This window comes from Ochotona curzoniae, unplaced genomic scaffold, assembly GCF_017591425.1.
Source record: "Ochotona curzoniae isolate NIBS_2020 unplaced genomic scaffold, NIBS_Ocur_1.0 contig_4645, whole genome shotgun sequence".
In the NCBI taxonomy this organism is placed as follows: Eukaryota; Metazoa; Chordata; class Mammalia; order Lagomorpha; family Ochotonidae; genus Ochotona; species Ochotona curzoniae.
The window spans coordinates 2,643,367-2,668,872 of NW_024466353.1; the positions used below are offsets into that span (position 1 = coordinate 2,643,367).

A 25,506-nucleotide genomic window follows, 5' to 3' on the forward strand; every position below is an offset into this window, starting at 1 on the left:
CACATTCATGTTTTTCCACACTGTCTCACGACTCCCAGAAGCCACCTAGGAGCATCTATACCAAATGCTAATATTTCATTGATCTTGTGGATATTAAGTTATTTAGCATATCAGTTTAAAAACGTTCAAAAGTCAGTCATTCATCAGATGGTGATTCTTTTCAGTATTTTTACAGACACCAGTATGCTGTGGCTTACATGCTGAGCAAACCAGAAGATGAGAGCATTTGAGGTTTTCCTATGCTTTCTTCCTGTGCGCTGATTAACTTCAATTTCCTATCGTCAGTTTCTTGTTCTTTCTCCCAAAATCACTTTAAGGAAAGAATGCTGATTTTGGCACAGGTCTTTGTACACAGAACTTTTTTGATTCATCTCTGATTTTAACAATCACTTCATGAAATGATAATAATATCCCTAATTTATGTATCGTTTTACACTGGTAATACATAAGCTCATATTCTCTCGTGCGATTCCCCAGCCAGCCCTTTTGAAACGAGCAGAGTAAGTACGATGGAAACCATTATCTATGTGGACGCTCAACTCGTCAGATGCCAGCAAGTCAGAGTTCACACTGGGTCCTCTTTCCGTTTTCGCGTTCTTTCCACTGTACCAGCAGACATCACATCCTGAGCCTTTTCCTCCAACTTTGCTCTGGAAACATCTAGAAAGCACTGGAGAGCTCAGGTTTCCTATTCACCATCGTCTCCCTCTCTGTTGACCACATCCCTTCAAAGTCTGCTCTTTGCAGAGTTTGACCTCTGTGTGTCTGGCCTTACATAATCTATTTGTTCTTCCCAGGGCAACCAAGTAAAATATAACAAATACAAGGAACAGCAGAGTGGGCAAACACAAATATGTATTAGCCTATTAAATCATCTATTCCCAAGAACAATGGTTCACAGAAATTGGAGAAGGAAAAGACCTATGAGGTCATCTCATCCTCCCCCATGCCAAAGCAGGTTCAAGCCCAGAACACTGACGTTCAAGTTGTTGTTTAGTTTCCAGCTCTGACTTTTGAAGCTCAAGATTGTATCGGCTACTTGGGGGAAACTGCACGGTGATCTCAAAACTGGAGATGAACAGGAATGCCTCGTGCAGGAGACAGTGCCTGCATCTGCTCACCTCTCTCATGGCAACATGGTGTAGTCCATCGGAGTCATTTCCACGGAAGCTTACCTTGGAAAATGACTAAAAGAAAAAGAAAAATCCAAAATAATTAAGAACACTGAGATTCAAATCCTTTACCAAAAAGTCACCAATGGGAATGTCACGATACACAGAGTGTCCGCCTGAGCGAGGGGTCTGCCAAAAGCAACACTGTGGTTGGTTGTGTACATTTTCTATCGGTATTTGAGGCACAACATCGTGTAAAAGGAGTTCTAAAAGTAGCCTGAGTCCCCAGGGTGTCTCCCCAAACCTGCGTTTGCTGAAAGCTGCATGAATGGACTGGTATTGGTACTTTCTTCACAAAGCCCTTCTTTTTTTTTTTTTTCTTTTCAATTTATTTTTATTGCAAAGCCAGATATATAGAGAGGAGGAGAGACAGAAAGGAAGATCTTCTGTCTGCTGATTCACTCCCTAAGCGGCCGCAACAGCTGGAGCTATGCCCATCCGAAGCCAGGAGCCAGGAGCTCTTCCGGGTCTCCCACGCAGGTGCATGGTCCCAAGGCTTTGGGCCATCCTCATCTGTTTTCCCAGGCCACAAGCAGGGAGCTGGATGGGAAGCGAGGATGCTAGAATTAGAACTGGTGCCCATATGGGATCTGGTACATTCAAGGCGAGGACTTTGGCCGCTGGGCCACTGGACGGGGCTCCAGCCCTTCCTTCTTTAAGCCCCATCCTTTGAAAGAATTCATTCTCTACTTCATGAAAATATTTCTGAGGGAAAAGTGATCCACGTTTTGGAACCTCAAGATAAACACCATTATGTAGAGTTTGAGAAGCTGGAATAAGAACCAAGTTGCAATCGAATTATTCACCATCTGTGTGACCAGGACGAAGTGACATTTTTCTGTCCCGCAAAATAAGAGCATGAAACCATATTGCTTCCAAAATGTTTTCTATTTGTCAAACTTACAAAAGGTCTCCAAAAAAAAATTCATTTTAAGCTTGTGGAAAAGTAACTACGCTGACTCTTTCATCTGACAAGGTGCCCTGAACCCAGACCTAAGACTGCGCAACAGGAACTTCTCCGTTACGCTTTGGCTCGCAGGGCTCGGTTATGGGACTGTCACTTACGGAATGATGGTCCAGCGGTAGACAACAAATTTGGAAAAGCAGACTTCCCTTTATGGATTGCAAATAATTGCCGAAGCCCTGTGCGGGAATGGCTTCTGCCACTGAGACATGCTTTTCTGTTTTCTATCCCAAGAGCAATTCAGAAACTCCTGGTCTAAATTTTCATCTCGTTAGAAAGTTCATTGTTTCATTGTGGTTTCGGGAGCACTAAAGGTTGATCCATTTAAATAACTGTTCTTTGGCACAAAGGATAGGTTCTCACACAGCTTCATTTCGAAGGAGAGGTTGTGCCACTTGTCACTTGCGCTTTATCCCTTCCCTTGTCCCCTTCCCGGGGGGCTCACTGTGTGCGACAGGTCTTCCCTGGAGGTGAGTTGCCCTGTCCTCCACTGCAGGCTCAATGCCCAGCCCTTCTCGCCCAGCATCCTCCTCTTTCTCCCATTCCTTTACAGTCTTGTGGTCCCTAGGACCCTCCCTCAAGGGGAGGCATTTCCAGGTATTCTCACTAACTTGTCGTCCCCACTGCTGTCTGAATCATAACATACTAGATAGAAAGAGCCCACTTCTTCACACTAGTTGGCGAACAATGCATTCACTTGCGTGCATTAGCTTTCATGTGCTCCGTTGCTCTTATTCAGAGCAAATGGACAAAGACTTGAAATGGGAGAAGGGTGAGGGTGATGGAAAACTTGAGCAGGCATTTTCCCGGGTCATCTCTGAGTGAATTAAGACAAGCTGAATCAGAGTCTAATTTGTCCTGCACCTAAACCCTTAAGTTTGCTCAGGGATTAAAAAGAAAGCTGTAAACATTCTTTGGGCCAAATGAAGGCAATTTAACACACAAGTAAGGACAGAGCGGAGACATGATAGATGCTGTGTGGTTCACCTATCAACAGCACCTAACTTATGGAGAGATGCATTTGTAGGACAAGAAGAAGCTGGAGCTAAAAAAAAAAAAAAAAAAAACGACTCTCAGCATCCTGCCAGAGCTGTTACTTCCTCAGCATCATTGATTACACAGGTGTGAGGACGCACCTACACTCATGAGAGCAAGAACTGAGCTGTAATTCTCCTCGCCGCTGCACGAACTACACAGGTGTGAGCTTACACAGGCGTGAAGTTATAAAGGTGTGAACTTACACGGGTGTGAAGTTATACAGGTGTGAACTACACAGGTGTGAGCTTACACGGGCGTGAAGTTATAAAGGTGTGAACTTACACGGGTGTGACCTACACAGGTGTGAACACACAGGCGTGAAGTTATACAGGTATGAACTTACACGGGTGTGACCTACACAGGTGTGAACTTACATGGGTGTGAAATTATTCAGGTGTGAACTTACATGGGTGTGACCTACACAGGTGTGAACTTACATGGGTGTGAAATTATAAAGGTGTGAACTTACATGGGTGTGACCTACACAGGTGTGAACTTACACGGGCGTGAAGTTATACAGGTGTGAACTTACACAGGTGTGACAGTTCACTTGCACACTGACCAGAGCAAGAAGAACTGAGCTCTAATTCTCGTGTCCACTGCATGAACTAATGGATCACTTTGTTTGCATTTGCACGTGTTTCTGGATTAGGACTGAAAAAAAAAATGAGGGCTTCAATTTTTTCCTTTTTTTTTTGGCATCTAGATTTGAACATAATCCTATGCCTTCATAACAACATTTTGGTCCATGTTAGACCAGGTTTACCACGATGATCTCACCAGATTATACTATCGTGTGATGTCACAGACATCTCAGTGAGTATGACTGGACTCTAACTGCCTAATGATGCTGTTCTCAAAGTATGTCATTCAGTGACACATGGTTAGACGTGAAAGGGGACCTCAGGTAAGCTTACAAACGCTAACTATTCACACACACACAGCTTGCTCATGCTGCACTTGCTGCTCCTACGATGGAGCCTGGTCCAGCAGCACGTATCCCTGCCCACATCTTCAGCCCTCACCAGAGCTGTGACACTGTGCTGCAGCCATCCTAAAGAGGACCAGAAGTGGCCTCAGCCCATGCTTGAGTCCTGGCCCCACTACTGACTCTAGCTTCCTGTTAACGCACAACCTGGAAGGCTCAAGTTCTTAGGTCACCGCCACCGCCATGGAAGATTAAGATTGAGGTACCACCGCCCCCATCCCAGCTCAAGCCTGGCCTGACCCTGGCTGTTTTGCAGGCATATGGGGAATAAACTGGACGGGAGTGTTGGTACACGTATGTGTCCGTATCTCAAAAAGTAAAACAATAAAATAACTGTTTGATAAAACACAGAGATGGACCATGCTTTCCTGGGACAGAAGGGAAGTGTCGAGTTAGGAGGAGAACGGTGAAGGCTGAAGGGCATTTTCAGCCTGTGGCAGGTGCGTGCACCTCTTTAAAAACTGCAATGTCAGCAATAACCTAGAGATTGCACTTAGGACGTGTAAGGCAAATGGAAAGAGTTCATTACCATTCTAGAAATGCAAATTCACATGGATGCCTACCCCAAAACTAACAGCAAAAAAATCACTCAGGAAGACTTTATTGTCTTCAATGGCATGTTTGGGTCTCACTGTTTTCCCCAACGAATCAATGCTGTTTTCCTAATAATTAAAAAAAAAAAAACCAGAACCTTTTCATTAAATAGAAGCATACATACACAGTGTTCCCTAGATGTTAACTGAAACAATAATATATGATTTAGCATGAAATGAAAAGAAATGTCATTGGCTTTTTTGTTTTGTTTTTTTTTACTAACCAGTTTTCAATTGCTGTTTAATCTAATTGCTTCATTTCCATAGAAACAAAACTCACCACAATCTTTTTCCTCAAGTAAAAAAAAGTCTTGCAGGGGCACACGGCTCCTGTAGCCCTTCGCAGTTTTGCACACCGCTTTCTTTCCTGGGGAAGTGCCCGCTGGGGGCAGGCATGGAGCCTAGCCCCCTAGGACACCACGTAGAGCCAGGCTCTGACTGCCAGCTCAAGCTTCCCGCTCATGCGGACTCTGAGAGGCAGCAGCAGGTGGCAGCTGAGGCAGTCTGCCCTCCCCGCCCCCATTCCTCACCCCCTGCGTCACTTGGGAGAGCTGCATTGAGTGTCCAGGTTTTTGTGGACACCTGGGGAAGGAACAAGCAAATGGAAAGTTTGTCAAATAAACAGAATTTTCAAAATTGAACTTGACTTGGAAAAGGAGAAGGAGGAGGAAGAGGAGGAAAAGCAGAAGAAGAACATCCGTGCCATAGCACTGCACGCTGCTTCCCAGGGCACAGAAACAGCCTGGCTCTCTCTTTTCCACAAGATTCTGAATCCCCCGTGAGATTTCTTTGTCCTCCAACTTGCTTTCTACACCAGTGTTGCTAGGTATTGGTCCACTTTCTTTGCTTTTCTGGAAAAGCAGGTGTTTGTATTTCAGGAAAATCAGATGTCGTCCTCCTTAAAAGCAATTACACACACAACAGTTTGCTATCAACCTGCACCATGGTTCCTCCATGGGAAGATAAAGCATGGTTTTAAGAACTGACTTTTGGCAACGAAGACGGAGATGGCAAATTACAGGGAAATGTCTGCTGTGTGTTTCACTTTATTTCAACATAATGATTTGCTTGTAAAACACATGAGAGGAAGGGAAATGGATGAGAACAGTTTTTAAGATCAGAGAACTAACTCAGAAGGAGGATTGCCTTCGTCTAGCCTCGAGATAAAAGTTCATAACGACGCGGAGGTTAAGAATTTGGTCTCTGCTGTTTACTGCCTGGGTTCAAAGCCTGACCCACCATGAATATGTTGGCAAATTAGTCAAATTATTTATCTATGCCTTGGTTTCCTCATCAGGATAATGAAAGCAACTACTTATTAGTGCTGTTATGAAGTCTGAATGCAGTTAATATGCATAGAAGAACAAAAAAGATCTGGCATGGAGAACGCACCGTGTAAGTAATTACTATTATTAGTGGCAGGCTACCAGGAAGTAAGAATGAAGCAATTTTCCTAACACATTTATTCCTAGACTTGATTTCACTATAATTCTAGGTTATGTATAATGTGTATATATATATATTGTTTTTTTCATTCTGACATCCTTACCCGCCAGGAGTTTGGAGTTTTTACCCCATCCTCCCGGCAAGTATTCAGGTAATATACACACCATTTCTGGAATACAGGGAAACCGAAGAATTAATAGTGCAAGTGAGTTAATTATGGGGGAAACAACCAAGCCCTCTGCCCATCTCTTTTGATGCCTAGCCAATGTTCTCTCTACTACAATGCACTTCTTTCAAGCTGCTTGCAATGTGCTTTGACCCTGGAAGGTCTGGAACTCTCCGGTTTCTAGATTTTTCTGTTATTTGGACTTTCCCTACCAATAAATCATCCTATGACTGGAAATCTCCACCCCCCCCAAAAAAAATGCTTGCAAGGAAATGATGGGGGCTTGTGTGTGACTAAGAGGGCCTGAACTAATCAATCCATCTTTCAGAAACAAGAAGCGCTCTCAGTCTCGTTTCCCTATCTATCTGTAAGAGGGCAGCTGGTTCTTAGATAACCTGAGCAGTGGACACAACAGGACAAAAGAATCTTCGTGAAGCAAAGGGAAAGGTCCTGCACCATCTTCCTCGGAAACAGGTTGGTGAGAGAGAGAGGAAATGGATATCCTGTGTTTGGGGATTTGGAGTTTCCTGGAAGATCTGCATTGTTAGGGGCCGTGTTGCTTGGTCCACCTGTTCCCTGTCCATGGCCTGTTCTATACAGCACAGTCCGCACACCCAAAGTCAACCTTAGCAGCTGGGTGGTTCTCCCCAACATGATCCAAACTGTATTCATTCTGGGAATGCCATTCAACCCTTCAGCGCTCAATGAATGGCGCTGGATACCTTACAACAATATGCTTTCTAGAGTGTATTTTGTTATTATGTTTTCTTTGGGGTTTCTGTATTTGATTTTGTTTTATTGAGACTTCCCGCTTCTGCTCTCAGCTAAGATCAAAAGTGATGAAGCTACAACTGGCCTGGAGTGCACCAGACCCCGGGGAACAGGCTCCCGTGGGTTCTCGCTGACTCTGAGTCCGCCTGACAGCGGTGTTATGCGTAAGGAAGTGTACTCTGTAAGCAGGCCCAAGAGAGGCCAGCCAACTGCTTCCTTCTGCTTGGAGCTGGAATACTTGGGCAAGGAGTTGAGGCCTGAGCCCCGCTGAGGGTTTGGCCAAACTCCTTGGGGTTCCGGGTTGCTCGCCATGCAGTGCTGAGCACTTCCGGTCCAGGCCAGTGCCTGCACGATTTGAGCAAAGGCTGCTCTCTGGCTGTTGCCATCCTAGAGGACCACACTGCATGTCGGGACTCACTCAAGTACCTCAAAGTGCATTTCAAATGTTTTGGGTTCGGCAAACCCTATACTGTGCTGGGCCCTCCTCCCCTCCACACCGCCCCTGCCCCGCCCCGCCCCCTCAGCTCTTTTTCAAACCCCTGCGTGTTTCAGGGGAAATTCAATCCATATTTACACTTAACTCATCAAAATACTGTTTTTGTGAAAACCCAACTGCATGTCCAGGGCTCTTGAGGAGCTCTTTGAAAAAGAAACTTTTTAAAGCCTTCTTTTTTCTTAGAAACAGGAAGTCCCATTTATGCCAAAAGTTAAAAGAACTTGAACCTCACAAAGAAAAAAAAAAAATTGGCACTCTCTCTGGAGTTTCATTTGCACAGGTTTCCAGGGGGTTCTAAACTTGGCAAATCGTGTGGTGTTTTGCAAGCAGCAGGCCCTACAAACAGCACCCAGCATCAGGCACCGCACTCCAGCCGTGCTGCACCGAGGCGCTACGCTGATTATGCCACACATGAAAGCCAACCTGAAGAGCCTCGCAGGAGCAGGCAAACCTGTGCAGGAAGATCTGAGCTTCATCCGTGCCTTGAGGTGCATCTGACTGGTTCAAGCGCTGAGTAAATGACAGGCTCCCGACACTCCCCAAGTCCTGACTTTTAAAAATAGAAAGTGAGACGTTCGGGCCAGAGGTTTTTTGTTGCTGCAAAGCCCAGACACAAAACCTGGGGCCAGGAGCTGCCGTGGTAAAACCAGGGGTGCTGTCTGCAGTGGGGCGAAGGAAAAGGGAAGTTTTCCCCCCACCGGGCAGGGTCCCTCCAAGGGGCTGCTCCCCAGGCTCGCACGCTCCTGCTGAAGGCTTGATTTCCCTGCCCCAGGTTTCTGACTCAAGTCCGACAGGGCCAAGTCAGGCAGTCACCTGATCTCATCCGTGATTCATCGAGACCTCTGCCGGAAGTGTACTTTACAAATCCTGCTAAGAGAGCCCTCTCACTATCTTGACATGATTTTCCTATTACCCTGCAGAACTTTTCATGAAGACATAAAACAACAGTGTTTTCCTTGGCCAGGCTGAGGGTGGGGGGGACCTGCTAGCTACTGTCTCCATCATGGATCTTCACTTCTGTCCATCCCTGCCTTCCCATCTACAGGGGAGGGCAGCTTGACATGCACACAGGCACCTGGGCTGAACCCCTCGAGAGTCACAGTGTAAGCTGCAAAGTTCCGCCATGGAGCTCACCCCACGCACGGCGTTAGAGGCCCACGTTCCCCAGCCAACAGGTGATGGGGACTGTCTTTTAGGAACTAATTCTGCTGGTCCCTCCTACGGTTATGGCACAGCTTCCCGTCTGCCAGGCCTTGTCCCCAGCCACCCACAGGTGCACTCAGACAGAAATACCTGTGTTGTCCAGCGGATGGGATGTCCTCCATCAGCGATCGCCCCCTTCCGGTGGGGTCACCCCCATTCAGAATCGACCTGTGCCCAGGAAAAGGATCAAACCTCGTTGTGAACATCATTACACAAAACCAGAACATTCTAGAAGCGACTCTGGGGCCACATGCATGCCATGCCTTGGCTGTTTCCCCATACACCCCAGCGTCTGTACGAGGAAAGGAAAGGCTCCCGTCTAGGACACAAGGCACCTTCCTGTTTGCTTGGCTGCATTTGCACGATTTCGAAAAATCAACTGTCTCCCCTTTTTGCCTTCCCCTAGGGCAGGCTCCGGTGGCCTGTGAAAACATCCCCAGCAAAACAGTTCTGGCGGAGGCTGCTTTCTGTTAACCTTGGGCATACACTTCTCATTTGAAAGCAGGAAAAAAAAAGAAATGCCATATTGTTTCCTCTCAACTTCTCTAACTTCGCTTGGCACAGCATTTGCCAGCTTAGACCACCTATCACGCAGCCAAGCCTTGGAGAAAACTCTCTGATGGGAAGGGTTGAGAATTTGTAAAGCAAGAGTGCCCTCTAGTGGAAACGCAAAGGATACCAGGCGATTTACCAAGCCATCCTACCTAAGCCCCTTAAATTTTAATCTCTTTGGCAACGATTCTGTTACAGATTTGGAGATCTGAATGAAATTTTATTTTGCATATGATTCTAAACAGGTAGGTCCTCTACATGAGGGCAATCTCTATAGTCCCTACAGTTAGTTCTGTAAATTGTACACTCAGAGTTCTGTACAGGTTATTCCAATCTCCTATGCACTTCCAGCAGATAACCTGTACTCAACAAACCACCCAACCACGCAATGAGAAAACAGTGCCAAGGAGCCAACAGAAATTATCGCTTGTAAGCCAAACACAGAGACAGTTCTTCTCAACATCTTCCTTATTTCTTTTTGCAAAGCAATTTGCCTTACTCTATGCTTCTGACGGTCAAGAAGTAGTAACTTCCTGCACTTCATTTATTTTAAAGCTCAGGACGGAGTGCCCAGTTATTTCAGCCTCATTTCCATCTGGGGATTTCCACTTTTCTTTCCTGAAGTCATGTGTTTGCCATTTGGCCAATTTCAGCTGGCCCAGAGCTTTCCCCAAGCCCTCTTGGTGAAGCGAGGCTTGGTGCACGGCTGTGAGTCCAAGCGCGGCTGTGTCAGACAGCACCGGAGCGTTCCGCTCAGACTTGCTGACTGCACTTACAGAGAGAAAAAAAAACCCACACAGGCATTTTCCAGAAATACTTATGATTAACTTAAATTGAACCTAGGAGAAGACTAATCTCCCCAGGCATTATGTATTCATTTCCTCCGCGGGCCAATTAAGTAATTAATACTGAGTTTTGCAGGGGCAGTCGCCGGAGTCCTTACTAGAGGTCATTCCCCACCCCCCCGCCCCCAGTGCGTCTTAGTGGAGAGGGGCTGCAGCCAGGGCAGGCCTTAGTCTACACACCACCCAGGCAGAATCCCAGAATACAGGCCAGCGGTGGGACTCGAGACCACAGACTTCCAAGACTGGGCTTTTCTGAAATAAACGCCGTGAAGATTGGTACTGGCAATTTAATGTCATCAGACCCAAACCACACAGACAGCCGCTGCTGCTTCCTTTGGTCCCAGAGTGAAGGAAAACTGCTGTCAGGCCCATAGATCAGTGGCTACTTAGCAGAACTTTTTTTTTTTTTTTGAAAGGCAGCATGACAGAGAGGAGAAGAGAGGGACAGAGAGAAATGCTGAAGTCCAACGAGGCAAGCCAGCGCCGGTGGAGCGTCACCTTTCTCCCAAGGGTTGGTTTGTCCTTGACCTTCGTGATTCCAAAACTAAACCACTCACAGGGGACAGGGAGAAGCATTCTTTGCAAAACTTTGCTATGGAAGGCAGCAAGAGCAAGTCTTGTCTCTTGCCCAGAGGCCTCAAGCATCTAGTGTCAACGTTGGAGCTGCTAAAGATAAAAAGAATAGTATTAATGGACCCGAATACTTCACTCAAGGACAGACAAGCAAAGCAAGGAACTGGTCCACGGTCCTTGTCATCAACCACTCAACAGGAAAACTTGAGTCTATTCCCTGCCTGCCCCGATGCGATGCGTGCATTCCTCCATGTCTAAAATGAGAGCAATGATTTCGCCCTGTGAGGGCAACAAGTGGTTACAGAGACCAAGAATCCAAAGGAGCAGACTTCTTGGTTGGTTGGCTTGAAGACAGAAGTTGCCCTGAATTTGCTTTGTCAGTTACTGTTGCTGATTGCAGGCCAAGGGAAACAAGGAACCAGTGCCTTGGGTCCACCTGATTTTGTAACAATCCACGTTACTCTGTCCCAATTTCTCTGAGGCACATCAACATCCAGGTGAAGAGAATCCCAGTTCGTCATTTTCCAATGTTCTTGTTTAAATGGCACCAGTGTTTTCTCCAGAAGAAATACTTTTTTAAAAAAAAATAATTAAGTCCCACTTTAGTTTCTAAAATACTTTCTAGCAAGATAAAACCTCTAAAATCGTTATTCAGAAGTTCAAGTACTCGCGACAGGTGCAACAGCACATTCTGTTGTTCTTTGTGATACATTTTGCAAGGTGTTGCCCCACACTCCAATCCAGCTGAGTTACAAAATGCTGCTCTTCAGCAGTAATTCCACAGTTTGCAACGTTTCTTTCTCTGTCTGCATGTTAAACTAGAAAGGCATCGAGCAAGGTGACTTGTTAACCGGTGGGGAGGGACCGCAGAGCAAGGAGAACTTACTCCAGTGGAGAGCAAATGGAAACCTTCTCTCTCTATCTTATGTTCTCTCCTGCTGTCAGACAGCACAGGGGAAGGAAGAGCCAGAAGACCCACTGCGAAGAATATCCAAGGCTCTGGTGGTGTACAAATCAAGTCCTCACCCTGGCCGAGGCCTTCGCCTCCTCAGTCCAGTCCAAGGTAGAGGGGACAGCGAGGAGCTGGTCAGCAAATCAGGTCTGCAGCCGACTCAGTGCTGTGGCTCAGAAGTGCAGGTGGATTGAGTGAATTATGTGTGGGCTCAGGACATGCCCACCAAGCCAAGTGTGGGCAGCCTGCCTCGGGGGTGCATGAGGAGCTGAGCAGCAAGGTCCTTCCGTCTCCACCTGTCTCCACCGTGCGATGAGAGCTGGAGTCAAGCAGACGAGGCAGGCATTTCTGCTGGATATCTAGGGGGCTGCCCCTTGGGAGGTAACGGGGGCTTGTGAGCCCTTCTTGTAGAGCACAGACAAAAGGATTGTTTGAGATCAGGGAGTTGACCAAGCCACACGTTGAAAATTTCATGCGAATGTTCATTCCAGCTACCCGCGTTGGATCTTACCAAGCACAGAAGTGTTTTGTTAGTTGGTGAAACACCTTCTTGCCAGTTCGCTAGCTGTCTCACCTCGTCACGCTCCTTTGAATCCTCCCACTGGCACTGTCCATCTGTGACATGGTCAGCGTTGGGCACGCGCTGATGGTATTCAGCCATTTCGGTAACAAATGTTGCTCTTCTTCAGAACTCAGCAGAGTTAGAACCTCTCCCTGCCCACACTCCTTCCTTCCTCCATCTCACTCCTTCTTAGTCGTCAGTCACATCCAGGGAGGTCTGGCCTAGGATGGCAGACTCTCAAACAGACTGGCAGACATGGGTGGGTCAGTCTCCAGCATCTTCAATGAAATGCACCGTATACAGACAGGCAAACAGCAGGGGGATAAAACAAAGAAAAAAAGGAAAGGTTTGTAATGCATCAGCATTGATGCAAATGTAGTTTTGTCAAACTTTGGCTTACATCTCTGTCGAATCAGTGATATACTACTAGGCCCAGTGCGACAGCCTAGTGGTTAAATCCTTGCCTTCCATGCGCCGAGATCCCATGTGGGCACCAGTTCATGTTCCAGCTGTTCCATTTCCCTTCCAACTCTCTGCTTGTGGCCTGGGAGATCAGTGGAGAATGGCCTAAGGCCTTGGGACGTTGCACCCATGTGGGAGACCCAGAGGAGGCTCCTGACTCCTGGCTTGATATCAGCTCAGCTACCTTGCGACCACCTGGGGAGTGAACCAGTGAATGGAAGATCTGTCTCTCCTTCTCTCTGTAGATCTGCCTTTCCAATAAAACTAAATAAATCTTTAAAAAGATGATATATTACCATAATTTTATTGATCTGCAAGTATTTGAGCAGACAAAAAAAGTTACCCTTAAGGCTGAAATGTAAATTGATCCCTTTGTTTCATTCATATGCATCATTACATACTGTGAAGATCCATGATGAGCTCCACAAACCCAAATTTATACCTCAGACACTTATGATATATTTTTATTAATTAGCTATTCATGTATTTTTTTTTTGAAAGGTAGAATGACGATGAGAGAGGGAGAAATAGCAATCTTCCCTTCACTGATTCACTCCCCAAAGGGCCCAACAGCTGAGCTCGGCCAGACTCTGTTCCAGTCTCATTTGGATGAGTGCTGCGGCCCAATATTTGAGCCATCTTCTGCTGCTTCCCCATGCATTTTAACAGGAACCTGCATCGGAAGACAAGCAGTGGGGGATGAAATGAATGCTCCAAAATGGTATACCAGCATCGCAAGTGCAGCTTAACCCACTGCCTGCTCTAAGATCAGAAGACAAAGGACACTCCCAGATCTCTGCAGACGCGGAGATGGCACCCAAGGCCATCTTGAGAAGCCGTCAACAAACGAGAAGACATCGCAGGCGAGAGAACGGCGCTCGCTTCGGCAGCACATGTACCAAAACTGGAATGATACAAAGAAGATGAGCACGGCCCCTGCGCAAGGATGACACAAAAAGTCATGAAGCATCCCATATTTTTTACAAAGATCAAATCTAAATGGATAAGAGACCTAAAGCTACACCCAGAAACCATCAAACTTTTGGAGGAAAAAGTTGGAAATATCCTGCAAGACACAGGAGTAGGCAATGACTTCCTAGAAAAAGCATCGAAAACAAAGGAAGTCAAGACCAAAATAAACAGAGGGGACTATTTTAAGCCAAGAAGCTTCTGTATACGGCAAAGGAAACAATCCACAAAGTAAAAATGCAACCAATGGAATGGGAGAGGATCTTTGCACACTAGACAGGAGACAAAGGGTTAATTTCCAGGATATACAAAGAACTCCAGAACAATAATAACATCAAAACAAACAAACCAGTCAAGAAATGGGCACAGGAAATAGGCAGACATTTTATAAGGGAACAAATTCAAATGGCTAACAGACACGTGAAAAAAATGCTCCAGCTCTCTGGCAGTAAGGGAAATTCAAATAAAAACACCACTGAGGTTCTACTTAACTCCAGAAAGAACTGCCCACATACAGAAAACTACCAACAACACCTGCTGGTGAGGTTTCGGGGAGTAAAAGGAACCCTACTCCACTGCTGGTGGGATTGCAGTCTGGTGCAACCACTATGGAAGTCAGCATGGAGAACACTTAGGCCATTAAAAATCCACCTACCATATGACCCAGCAATAGCACTTCTGAGAATATACCCAAAACACTTGTTACACGAGAAAGCAACATGCATCCCAATGTTTATTACAGCACAATCAACAATTGCAAGAATGTGGAAGCAACCTAAATATCCATCATCAGAGAACTGGATAAAGAAACTGTGGTTCATGTACATTATGGAATACTACTTAACTATTTAAAAAAAAATACTATTCATTGTGGCCAAATGGGTCAAACTAGAGACTAGTATGCTAAAGGAAATGAGCCAATCCCAAAAGGTAACATATCATATGTTTGCTATAATAGAAGATATTATGATGTCAAATCTAGGGATAGTACATGTGAATCTGACCTTTTGTCACTATGTAATAAGATCACTTTCGTAATAAGATCTTGTGACGTAATTCATTAATCAGCTTTCCATTACAGAGTGATTGTTTACAATGACCTGAGATGGCCCAGAGATAACAAAGATCTCATTCTCATTGTACCTCCATGAGGGCCCTGGATACAAGAATGAACTCACAATGAAGACTGACATTGTGAAAGTGGAGGGGGGTACAGACGGGAGGGGAGGTACAATGAGGATGAGGGGGAGAGGGAAGGGAGCCCCCAATGCTGACTAAACTGCATCAAAACCAATAAAAAAGGAAATTAGTGTTATATATATATATGAGAAAGCACAGTCCAGTGCCCAGACAAAAAACACAAAGAAATCCTGAGGGCGGTTGGCCAGGTCCTTTTATCCTATAGACCACGGGTAGAACTCAAAGCATTAACACTAGACCTGGCAAAGAACTCAACAGGTCAAAGTTTAGAGGCTGTTGGGTGAGAACACAAGCAAAGGTGTGAACAACCATGAGTATGGACTCTGGGGTCCCAGTGTTTTCATGTATATTCCAGGTGCACTGCACTTCCTGTCTCTTTTCCCTTAAATGTTTATTTTGACATTTCTCATGAATTTTCGGAAAATTCCCTCATAGGCAGTAATTTTAAACGCTTGTGTGAAAAATAAATCTTTTAAGTCAACGTTCTACAGACGTTCAAAGAGCCTTGAGATACCCAAAGTCCTATCTTGAAAAGAAATGGCTTCAATTCACAGAACCAAGGGATCCTTCTTACGGTGTGACTGGTGAGCCTGCCTTTGCCCCGAAGATGGACAGGAGTGGGAGCTATCTGCATGACAGTTCGGTATTTAAGCTCCTGACCTTCTCACTCCTCTCCAACCATTATTTAGCATCACCTGACCTTAGGTTACCCACCAGCAAACCAGCTGGACAACTCCCACCAGAGGCTTGCACAACTACCAACAGGTGCTCTCCTTGCAACATCTCCAAGCTAATATTTCCAGGTGTTTTTTTTTTTTTTTTTAAATCTTTACTGTGAGCTTTATGAATCCTTTGTAGTTCTCCTTGGAGTACTTCATCAGAGCTAAACAATCAACTTACAGGCTTATCTAGAATTTAAGAGACTAAGAGGAAGTGTTTTGCATTTAAATGATCGAAAGAGACATGTCCAAACAAAATAATGAAACACATGAAAAAATGGACAGAAATGATTAGTTAAAATTTACTTAGACACTGTGACGTATAATGCCTGTTGTAACTGAAATTATATCGTGTACAGTGACCATGACTTTGAAGAGAATACATTTAGTGTGGAAGGAAAAATATGCAATCACAGCTGACGGGTCTTGGAACGTGCTACCTGAGCAATGAGATCTGTCTCTGACTGAAGCCATGCTGTTCCTGCTGGCATCCATTAGCTAAATGTGGCTGTGTAAGTTTAAGTTAATTGAAATTTTAAAAAACTGGAGATTTTTCACTAGCCACATGTAGCTCACAATCAGATGTTACAGGTGTCTAGTACTTCCCATAGTCCAGGAAGTCCAAATAAACAGCTCTGTTCTGGAGACTGAGTCTTTAGCTGTTCGTGCGGGAGTAGCTCGAGATGGAAAGGATCTCGAGGTACTATATATTTGTAAGAGGGGCACATTTAGGCCTCTTCATTGCACACTAACTTTGAAAGAGGAGTTGGAGAGCTCGGAGTGTGACTATAAACTTTCATTCATTTTGAAAGCTTTGATCAATTGTTTTGTTTTGGGAGTGGATGTCCAAAAAAAAAAAAAAAGGTACTAAATCAAGAAGCCAGTCTTGGATGTGGAGAACATTTAGAAATAATAACCTTCATCCTACCTGACCAGCCAGTCGGGAAAACAGACAGGAAAGATAGTAACTCAGTCCATTTTGTGTTGCAGTAACTGTATTTATGAAACAAGGTAATTTATACAGGAAGGAGATTTACTTTTAACAAACTGGAGACTGAGAAGCAAATACTTTAGTTTTTTTTTGTTTTTTTGTTTTTGTTTTTTGCTGCACTGTTACAGGCAGAGGGCATCTCATAGGGAGACAGCGCCAGCTGCCAGCTCAGAGCTCTCCTCCTGTTCTCGCAAAGCCAACATTGCCATCCTGCCCTCAATAATCCCATCTCCCAAAGGCCCCAGCCCCAATTGCCATTAACATGTAAAAGTGGAGATTAAGCTTCCAACAGGAACGTGGTCAAATCATAGGTGACAGTCACTGCAGCTTCTAAAATGAGTAGTAACATTCTATATAGAGAGGAAATTCTTTGATATATTTGAAAATCAGAGTGATACGAGCAGAGTGAGACAGAGTGAAAGATCTTTCATCCACTGGTTTATTCCCTGTGTGGTAGCAACAGTCACACCTAAGTGAAATCCAGCAACCAGGAACTTCATCTTGGTCTCCCACCTGGGTGGAAGAAACCCAAGTTCTTGGGCCATCTTCCACTGCCTTCTCAGACACACTGCTAGGACGCGGGCCTGGAAGCAGAGCAGCCAGGACATAAACAGGCACTGCGTCAACAATGAGGACATCGCAGCTCCGTGTCTGCCTTTCTTTATGCTTCTCTTTTACTTATCCAACAAATATTTTAAACATTATTTATAATACCTGTTTAATAAAAAAACCTCTCTTTTCAAATTTTGCCTGTTCCGATGAGAGCAAACAGGAAGGGGAAACCTTAAATGAGAACACACAGAAGAAATGAGAATGTCTTTTCTGAAAACAGAATCCCCTGGGAGGCGTCACGGTTTCTTCAAACGTGAGCCCTTGCACACGCAGATGGTCTACGTGAAAGCGTTCTTGATGACTGCTGTGGCAAGACAGCTTGCAAGGCATAAGACCTACAGAGATACCAATTTGAAACCAACATTTCAAAACTAGCTGGAGACAGAACAGATTGCTTTGAAACAGGCCCGGTGGGAAAGTCTAGAGGCTAACATCCTTGCCTTGCATGGGCCAGGATCCCATATGGGTGCTGGTTCATGCTCTGGCTGCTCAACTTTCTTTCCAGCTCCCTGGGGTGATGCCCAGGGCTTGGGGACCCCGCAGCCACGTGGAGACCCAGCTTGGGATCAGCTTAACTACATCCTAGTTACTACCAGAAGACACCCCCGCCCTAAGTGTATTTATGATTTTCCAAGGTTTCCTTTTGAGGTTGTTTTTCCATTCAGAACTTTTGTGATGCCAAAACTTTCATCTGCCTCTTGGAAGTTTTTTTTTTTTTTTTGAGAAATAATGAACTGAATTACGATGTACATTAGTAGTGATTTTTTTTTTTTTTTTGCCTAAGGCTAATATACATAATCTCTGACACTTTCAGATTGAGCTCTTTTTGATGATGTTCATTTATATTCTAGATTGCGCCTATAAATCAAGTTCAGTGAGAATATCTTCAAAATACAAGGGACAAGCTTTTGATAAATGACATTCATTTTTTTAAATCAAGAACACAGAACGAGCCTCAGATATCATCTGATATCTCTGGGAAGCTGACCACACTCGATGACTTTCTTAAAGTTGTCAGGAGCAAAGCAAGCCGATCAGCAGTGCCAGAGCTGGATGAACAAGACGAGAAACTACGTTTTACAAAGACAGAAGAAACTGCAGTGTGTTCTGTGCACTGCTCAGACCACAAATTACAGACTGCACAGCGCAGTATCTCTGTGTCTTCTATTTAATTACAGAAATCAACTAAAGCATCTGAAAGAGCAGCAACGTTATCTCCATTGGAAAAAAAAAACTGGATGACTTTTAAAAAAACCATTTTTGTTTCAAAAATGAATACAGAATTCAAACTCTTGACCACGGGTAAATCTATCAAGTCTTTCCAAAGTTGTTTTGAAACAAACACACAGACAGCAGGGAAGGAAATGTTGAGTGACCATGCTGAAAGCAAAGGTTTCATTGCCTTTCAGACTGTCGTCAGAGCTGCCGCGCCCCCATCAGTGCTGCGTGCTCACGGACTGACACGGGCCACGAAACACAGCGCCAGCCGCGTATCGTCAAAGCCATGTGGGCTCGTCTGCTTTCGCTTGCAGACAGCCCCGTTTAGAACAGCACTGAGCCTGTGATTACCAAGGAAATCCAAAGTATGAAACATTAGATAGAGGGGAAAAAGCAAAGAAAGGAAGGCAGAGGGAGATGGCAGGAAGGAGCGAAGGTATCATTGCATTCTTGCAATCTGTTCTCTGTGAATAAAGAAAAAAGTCTAATAAATCATTCCTATTATGGATTATGAATAAATACTGCAAATATTTCATGTTCTTTGATATCTTCACCAGAAAGAAGGTTTGGATGGTGATTTTCTCCTAGGCCCTAGCAACAGAAGAATAAAGCATGCAGAAACCCATCAGAGGAGGCTATTTCTTCCAGGTTTTTAATTTTTTATTTCTTTTTTTTTTCTTTTTTTAAGCATCTTTTTAAAAAAGATTTTTAAATTTGTATTGCAAAAATCAGATATACAGAACAAAGGTGAGACAGAGAGGAAGAGCTGCCATTTCATGATTCACTCCCTAAGTGGCCACAACAGCCGGAGCTGCTCCAATCTGAAGCCAGGAGCCAGGAGCCTCTTCCGGGTCTCCGCAGCGGGTGCAGGGTCCCAAGGCTTTGGGCCATCCTAGACTGCTTTCCCAGGTCACAAGCAGGGAGCTGGATTGGAAGCGGGGCTGCTGGGATATGAACTGGTGCCCATATGCGATCCTGGCACATTCAAGGCGAGGACTTTAGCCACTAGGCTACCTCGCTGTGCCCTAATTTTTATTACTTTTTAATACTTTATTTGTATAAAGAGAACCAAGTTCATATAGTTCATAGATAGAATTAGTTTTAAAAGTATTTACATTTCCTCCATGACTTTCTTAATGATCCTTGGGTTATCCGACAATAGGTCATTAAAAATTCATGTGTTCGTGTTAATTTCAAAGTGTTTCCTTGCTCTTGGCTTCACTGCACTGCGGACAGTAAAAGCCTGAAGTTCTAAGAATCAATGAATTCATCAGTTACCACACAGTTAACATTTCATCAGCATACAAAACTAAATCAGAAAAAATAAAGTTCTAAGAAAAATAAAAGCATCAGTCTCTCAGTTAAAGCTTTTTCCACTCTTCAAAACACACTGTTAAGAAAAATGAAAAGGCAATCCAGAGAGAAAATATTTTCAAAACAAATATTGACATGTTTGCAGTATATATCTAGATCTCTCACAGCTCAATAAGAAAAGGGACAATGCAAATGTAGAGAAGGACAAAAGTTTGAGCAGATATTTCACCAAAGATCCAAGGATGACAGTGAGTACAGAAAAAGAGACTGAACATCCTCACGCAGCAGAGTAAAAAATTACAGACGAATATGCACCTGCTAACAAACGGAAAAGTTGTGCAGCAGCCATATCAAACAGATGGGAGGATGTGGACCCGCTGGATCCCTGATTGGCAGCTTCTTTGAAAAACTCAATAAAGACATAGAATGGTATTTCAAAACGTTCAAGGGGATATGATTAAAAATCTTTGGTGCAAAAAATGTGACATCCGCTATCTTTCGACAGTCCATGAAAAACATGTATTAGGAAAAAAAATCCGCATGGATTTATATTTTCATAAGTTTTAATTCAATTTTGAAGTACCCATGAAGGAACTATTCATTCCGCTCAGTGGCGTCTATCTGATAGATTTCTAGGCAAAGACACATGAGCGTTTTGGTAGTAACTATCTGGAAAAAAAAAAAACAAAACCCAAGTGTTCACCAACAGATGGATGGAGAAACAAACTACCATTGCAAAGTAGTTAGTAAGAAAAAGAAATAACCGGCATGTGCAGCAACATGTAAGCAACTGAACAGAAAAAGTAGGATAAGGAGACGGAGCGGGTTGCAGGATTGCAATGGAGTGTGGGCGATGTTGGTGCTAGCTCAGGTGCGTTCGTGGAGGGATGTCCTTCTCTGCTCAGCCCTGCCGTTCTCCATGCAGATCTCTCCGCCAAAGGCTCCCTAGGGAGCGGCAGAGGGTCCTGCAAGCCACTCTCCCACAGCCTTTCACGCACCACTCACTGTCTCATGGCCAGTAAGACGGCACCCGCGGTCTGCTAACGCACCTGACCCTCCCTCAGGGAAAATGGAATGGGTAGGACTGCCACCTGCTGTGCTACGAGACATCAGTCACCCCTTATTGTGAGTGACCAAAGGTCTGCCAGTCGCTCTCAGGCTGGTTTGTCCCTTTTAAGCCATTTCTCTGCTACCTAAAACCACTGATCTCTGTGTCTCAGCTGAGCTCCTGACGCTCCTTCCTGTGGCTGAGCAAACTCAAGAGGCTGGGGTCAATCCCATCTTAGAGATGATGGCTCAGACCTCAAGCTCGGAGGGATGTTTTGCTCAGTCATTCAGCTTCTCAGTGACTGAAGAGCAGGGGCCAGAGTCTGATCTGACTTAGCATCACAGTAGCTGCTTATATATTTGTATGTGCATACATGTATGACATATTGTGAATAACTAACGATTTTTGTAACAACTTTGTTTCTAAAGTGAAACAAAAAGGAAAATATCAAATATTCTTGCAAAAGTAACAGCAATGACTGATTTTTTTTTTGAGCACTTTTGTTTCAAATATGTAAACCTGCATGGTGATATATGCTTCATGCATGGAAAACATATTACTTATTGTGGGCATTGGTCCAAAGCCTTTGAATGCCACCAGATGCAAAGGTTCTCCTACACAGTTCACGCTTTCCAAGAGCCCTGCCTCTCTCATTGACAAAATTATGCCACTCATTTCACTGGGTTCCTATAGGTATTAACAAAGCCAACATGTGCAAGGCCCCGGGCAGAGTATCTTGTACCTGGCACAGTGCTGCTTGGCACCATTCCACAGTCACCACGCTGGATGCAGCACCTCTCCGTGGTAGGCAGCCTACCTCCGCAGCAGCCTGCAGACCCCCCTCTCTGGGATTAGTCTTATGTTAACTTTTCCTTTGTTTTTTTTATTTAGTTTGAAGACCTTTCATCTGCCTGTTTACTCCCCAAATACCCACAATGGCTAGGACTGGGTCAAGATGAAGTCAGCAGCCAGGAACTCAATCCCGGTCTCCCACAGCAGTGACAGGGACTGAAGGACTTGGTTTACCACATGCTGTCTCCAGGTGTGCACAGCAGCAGGAAGCTGAAGTTGGAAGCATCGCTGGGAATGTGAGCCAGGTGCTTCAGTGTGGGATGCTGGCCTCCTGAGAAACATCTTAGTCACCGAATACCCATCCCTGAAAATTCCTATTTGTCAGGATTAACTGGAAATACTGAGGGAGAAAGGAGTAAGAAAGAGGGAGGGAGGGAGAGAGAGAGAGAGAGAATACTTATCCCTGTACTAATTAATTCAGTCTTCCTGACCCCTCAGGCCTCTGTATGGCTGGCTCCCAGAAGACAGATCTGACACTTACCAAATGACACCTGTCTTAAAAATGGTATGCTGGATTTTCTACCATTGCCTTTACCTACAATGTTGGAATATACTTAAATAGCAGGGTGATAGACCTGTGACTGCTGTTGAAGGATTACACTGTGTAATAAAACAGGGGGGAAACAGTGGGGGAGAGATGGTGAAAAGTAATATTCCTGAACCTAAGGAACTGTATCATGAAAAATAAAAATAAAAATAAAAATAAATATATGACACCTATCACTCACCACCCACCTTCAAAGTGGCCACTCTTCAAACTCCAGCAGCTGTTCCTTTAATGGCCATCTTGAGCCCCAAGGTAAGTAATATGAATTTCCTATTAAATGATTCAGAACTGGACATGCATGACCCTGGACTTGCTCCAGAGACTAAATCCCTTAATCTTCTGCATTGTGAATCATGTCCAGACACATTTTATATTACTGCATTTTTATGGAAATTCTATAATAAGCCAGGATGACGATATATAATATAACCCTCTGATACCATCTTAGCAATATTTAAATACCCGAAGATATGAATATGAACAAATTTTCAGAAATAAATCCTTTATGAGAAAAGTTAAATGCCCTCTCGCATGCATCTATACTCTTCTTACACTCTTTAATAAAGACAAAAACCAATTTTTCAAAAAAAAAAGAAAATTCCTGTCTCCACTTCCTGATCTCTTATTTGACTCCGTTTCAGGCAGAGACGGGACAGAATTGGAGTTCTTTCCATAGCTACAACCTAAGATGTTTCACCCAAACAGGCAATTTGTTCACTGTGTCTGAAGTTGAATTCATCATAGCCTCAACCTTTTTTTGGAGCTAAAGATTAAATCAAATTTACCAGATGATTGGTGTGCCTGCCCCATGCCAAGAGAACGTGAAGAGCCAAGCCAGCTGCCCGCTCCAATGAAGCAATCCCCCCAGAACCACACAGAGAACAATCCTCAGCCACATGAGACATGCCAGTCAATCGTGGACCACACAGCATCCGCACATCACGCTGCAAACACGCACAGGCCGTGCATACTTGCAGTTAATCACTACCATCTTGGATTGGCACAGATCTGACCATAATGGGTCAGGAGACGGCTGAAGCTTTCCAGCTGTCTGCTTCTCAGCTTTAACATCAGCCCAATCCAGCGGCTTTAAAAATAATCCTTATCATTATCTTAGTCTCATTGGGCTTCAGAACCTCCTCCGTTTTTCCAACCATGTAGGTCTTTTCTTACCCCCCTCCACCTCCCATTCCCAGATATCCCCAGAGATTTTCTGGATTCAAACTTCCTCGCCCATCCTCTGCACCTCTCTTCTCCTTCTTCCCTACTTCCTCTTGGGAGAGGGGAACCATCCTGGGTTATTAGTTTGTATAATTCCCCATTGGGAAAAGATTCCTTTGTTTTCTTTTATGAAAGCACACTTTATTTCGTATTTTTAATCCATTCACTTATTTTCTCTAGGGATGGAAAGCAAAGTCCAGATCTGTCCCACTGTGAAAAACCGTTCTTGACAAACAGCAAGCACTTAACAGGCAGTTGGTTGAGAGACTAAACCCACGCTGCTCAAGTTCAGTCTGTGGACAGCAGTTGTGTGGGTGGGGCGATAATACATGTATGGCCATCTGGTGGCGAGTTCCCCACAGCATTCCCATCACGAGTGACCGGAAGGAGCCCACGAGAGCTGTTGTATGGCCACCAGACAGAGGCACCACGACCACATTCCGGTTTTGCGTGCCTTCTCTCCCGTGCTCTGGCATTTTCCGTAAACCTGCACAAAGCAGTTTCACCGATTGTGTGTAGCTTTGAACTGAGACCCGTGGGCTCTGGGTGGAAACTGTCTTCCTGTGGGGACTCGGGCAGAAGGAAGAGCCACTGCTTCCTCTCCCACAGTGGGCTCTCCTTGGGCTGTGTCATCTGGCCGCCACCATGCACTTTTGCTCGGAAGGCATCTTGCCAGGAAGCAGGACAACCGTCTTTCCTTCCTACAAACACCTGTAAACTTCGCAGAGGAAACTTCCAGAAGCCCCTGACACTCTTTCCTACAGGACAGTGGCTGCTGCTGAAGATCTGCCCCTTACAAAGTTGGAGCTGGTATAATTTCTATTTTCGCATTTACCAGGAACCAGGGATTGCTAGGCCAATTCTCCTAGAATCTCTTTGGATTGTTTTTTTCCAGCAGGAAAGGAGCACAATCAGTACTTCATAACATTATAATTTGCCTGGAAAGGAAGGCAGACGACACTAAAAGAGCAAAGAAAAATAATTTTGTCTACGGTCTTGGCAATCAGACCATGCCAAAATCTATAGAACTCCATGTCTCTTGCCACCTCATAGCGGCTCCTGAAAAGTCCCTTAAGATTTCATTAAGAAAAAAAAGACACAGATCCTATAACTTACCCCCAAACAATGTTTCTTCAATTTTTAATCCACAGATAGTAAGTAACTATTGTGGCTTCTCTGGAACCTTGTGAAATTGACTTCCTGACACCTGTTCCTTTTGCAGCAAAGACAGGACTTCTGTGAAAACACTTAGCTCTTACACAAGCTGAAGAAACAGGATGAATCGTATGGGGAAGGACAAAAATAAAAGCCAGTAACACTCTCTCCCCGCCTCATGGTGAGCACTGTGAAAATCCTGATGAACAAAGGTTGTGGAGTTCCACTCCAGGTTTGTGTCCTCCAGGGGACACAGGGATGCTTGGGGGCTGGAAGGGGGCAGGGAGGAACCCACCGCTTCCTTTGAGGTGAGCATGATCCAGCTCTTCATGCACAATTCTTTGCCCCAAGGGACTTGAAATTGTCGAGCCGCAAGCCCGTTTTACACATTCCAGAGTTACTGATGTGTAGGAGGACATTGTGTCCCTGGAAGGTCAGCAGCACAGGATTGCAGTTCATTGGGCAGTATTTGCATAAGAAACAACCAAATAGCTATCTCTTGCATACCACGGGTTGAGTAAACAACATGTAAATGAGAACACCTGGCAAAATGTAAAGACTAAAGGAATTCCAATCTAGAGTGCGATAACAGTTGATGGTTTTGTTTGTGAGCTCGATACTTCCTCCCCTACCTCATACGGACTTTCAGAGTATAAAGTCTGATGCCCCTAATAAACTTCGGCTTTGACCATCAGTCAGGGTCCACGCGTGTTATTATCGGCTCCGTGCACCAAGTCCGTCGCTGCGGGACAGCGACACTGATGGGACAAAGTTTTCATCTTTTCCCAAATCCAGAATCCTTCCCTTGGCGGAAGGCCCTAATGACCGTGCTTGCTAAACTCAAGCCCCGCGTTTCCTAAACCCACATTGTTCCATG

General features: G+C 44.7%; 1 long non-coding RNA gene and 1 other non-coding gene across 3 annotated transcripts in view; one reads left to right on the forward strand and one right to left on the reverse strand.

The window, feature by feature from the left end:
- LOC121161158 overlaps positions 1-24,640 on the reverse strand; it is a 42,870-nt gene extending 18,230 nt beyond the window's left edge. The window contains exons 1-2 of one of the 2 annotated variants that reach the window (XR_005884644.1): positions 24,591-24,640; positions 8,928-9,005 (exon numbers count right to left, since the gene is read on the reverse strand). This is a non-coding gene — a long non-coding RNA (uncharacterized LOC121161158). Of the gene's footprint in view, positions 1-8,927; positions 9,126-24,590 lie in introns of those variants that run through there. The other variant, XR_005884643.1, reaches the window with a different exon arrangement.
- On the forward strand, positions 13,658-13,764 carry LOC121161168. Its single transcript, XR_005884649.1, has one exon. It is a non-coding gene; the product is annotated as a U6 spliceosomal RNA (small nuclear RNA).
- Positions 24,641-25,506: the final 866 nt, after the last annotated feature.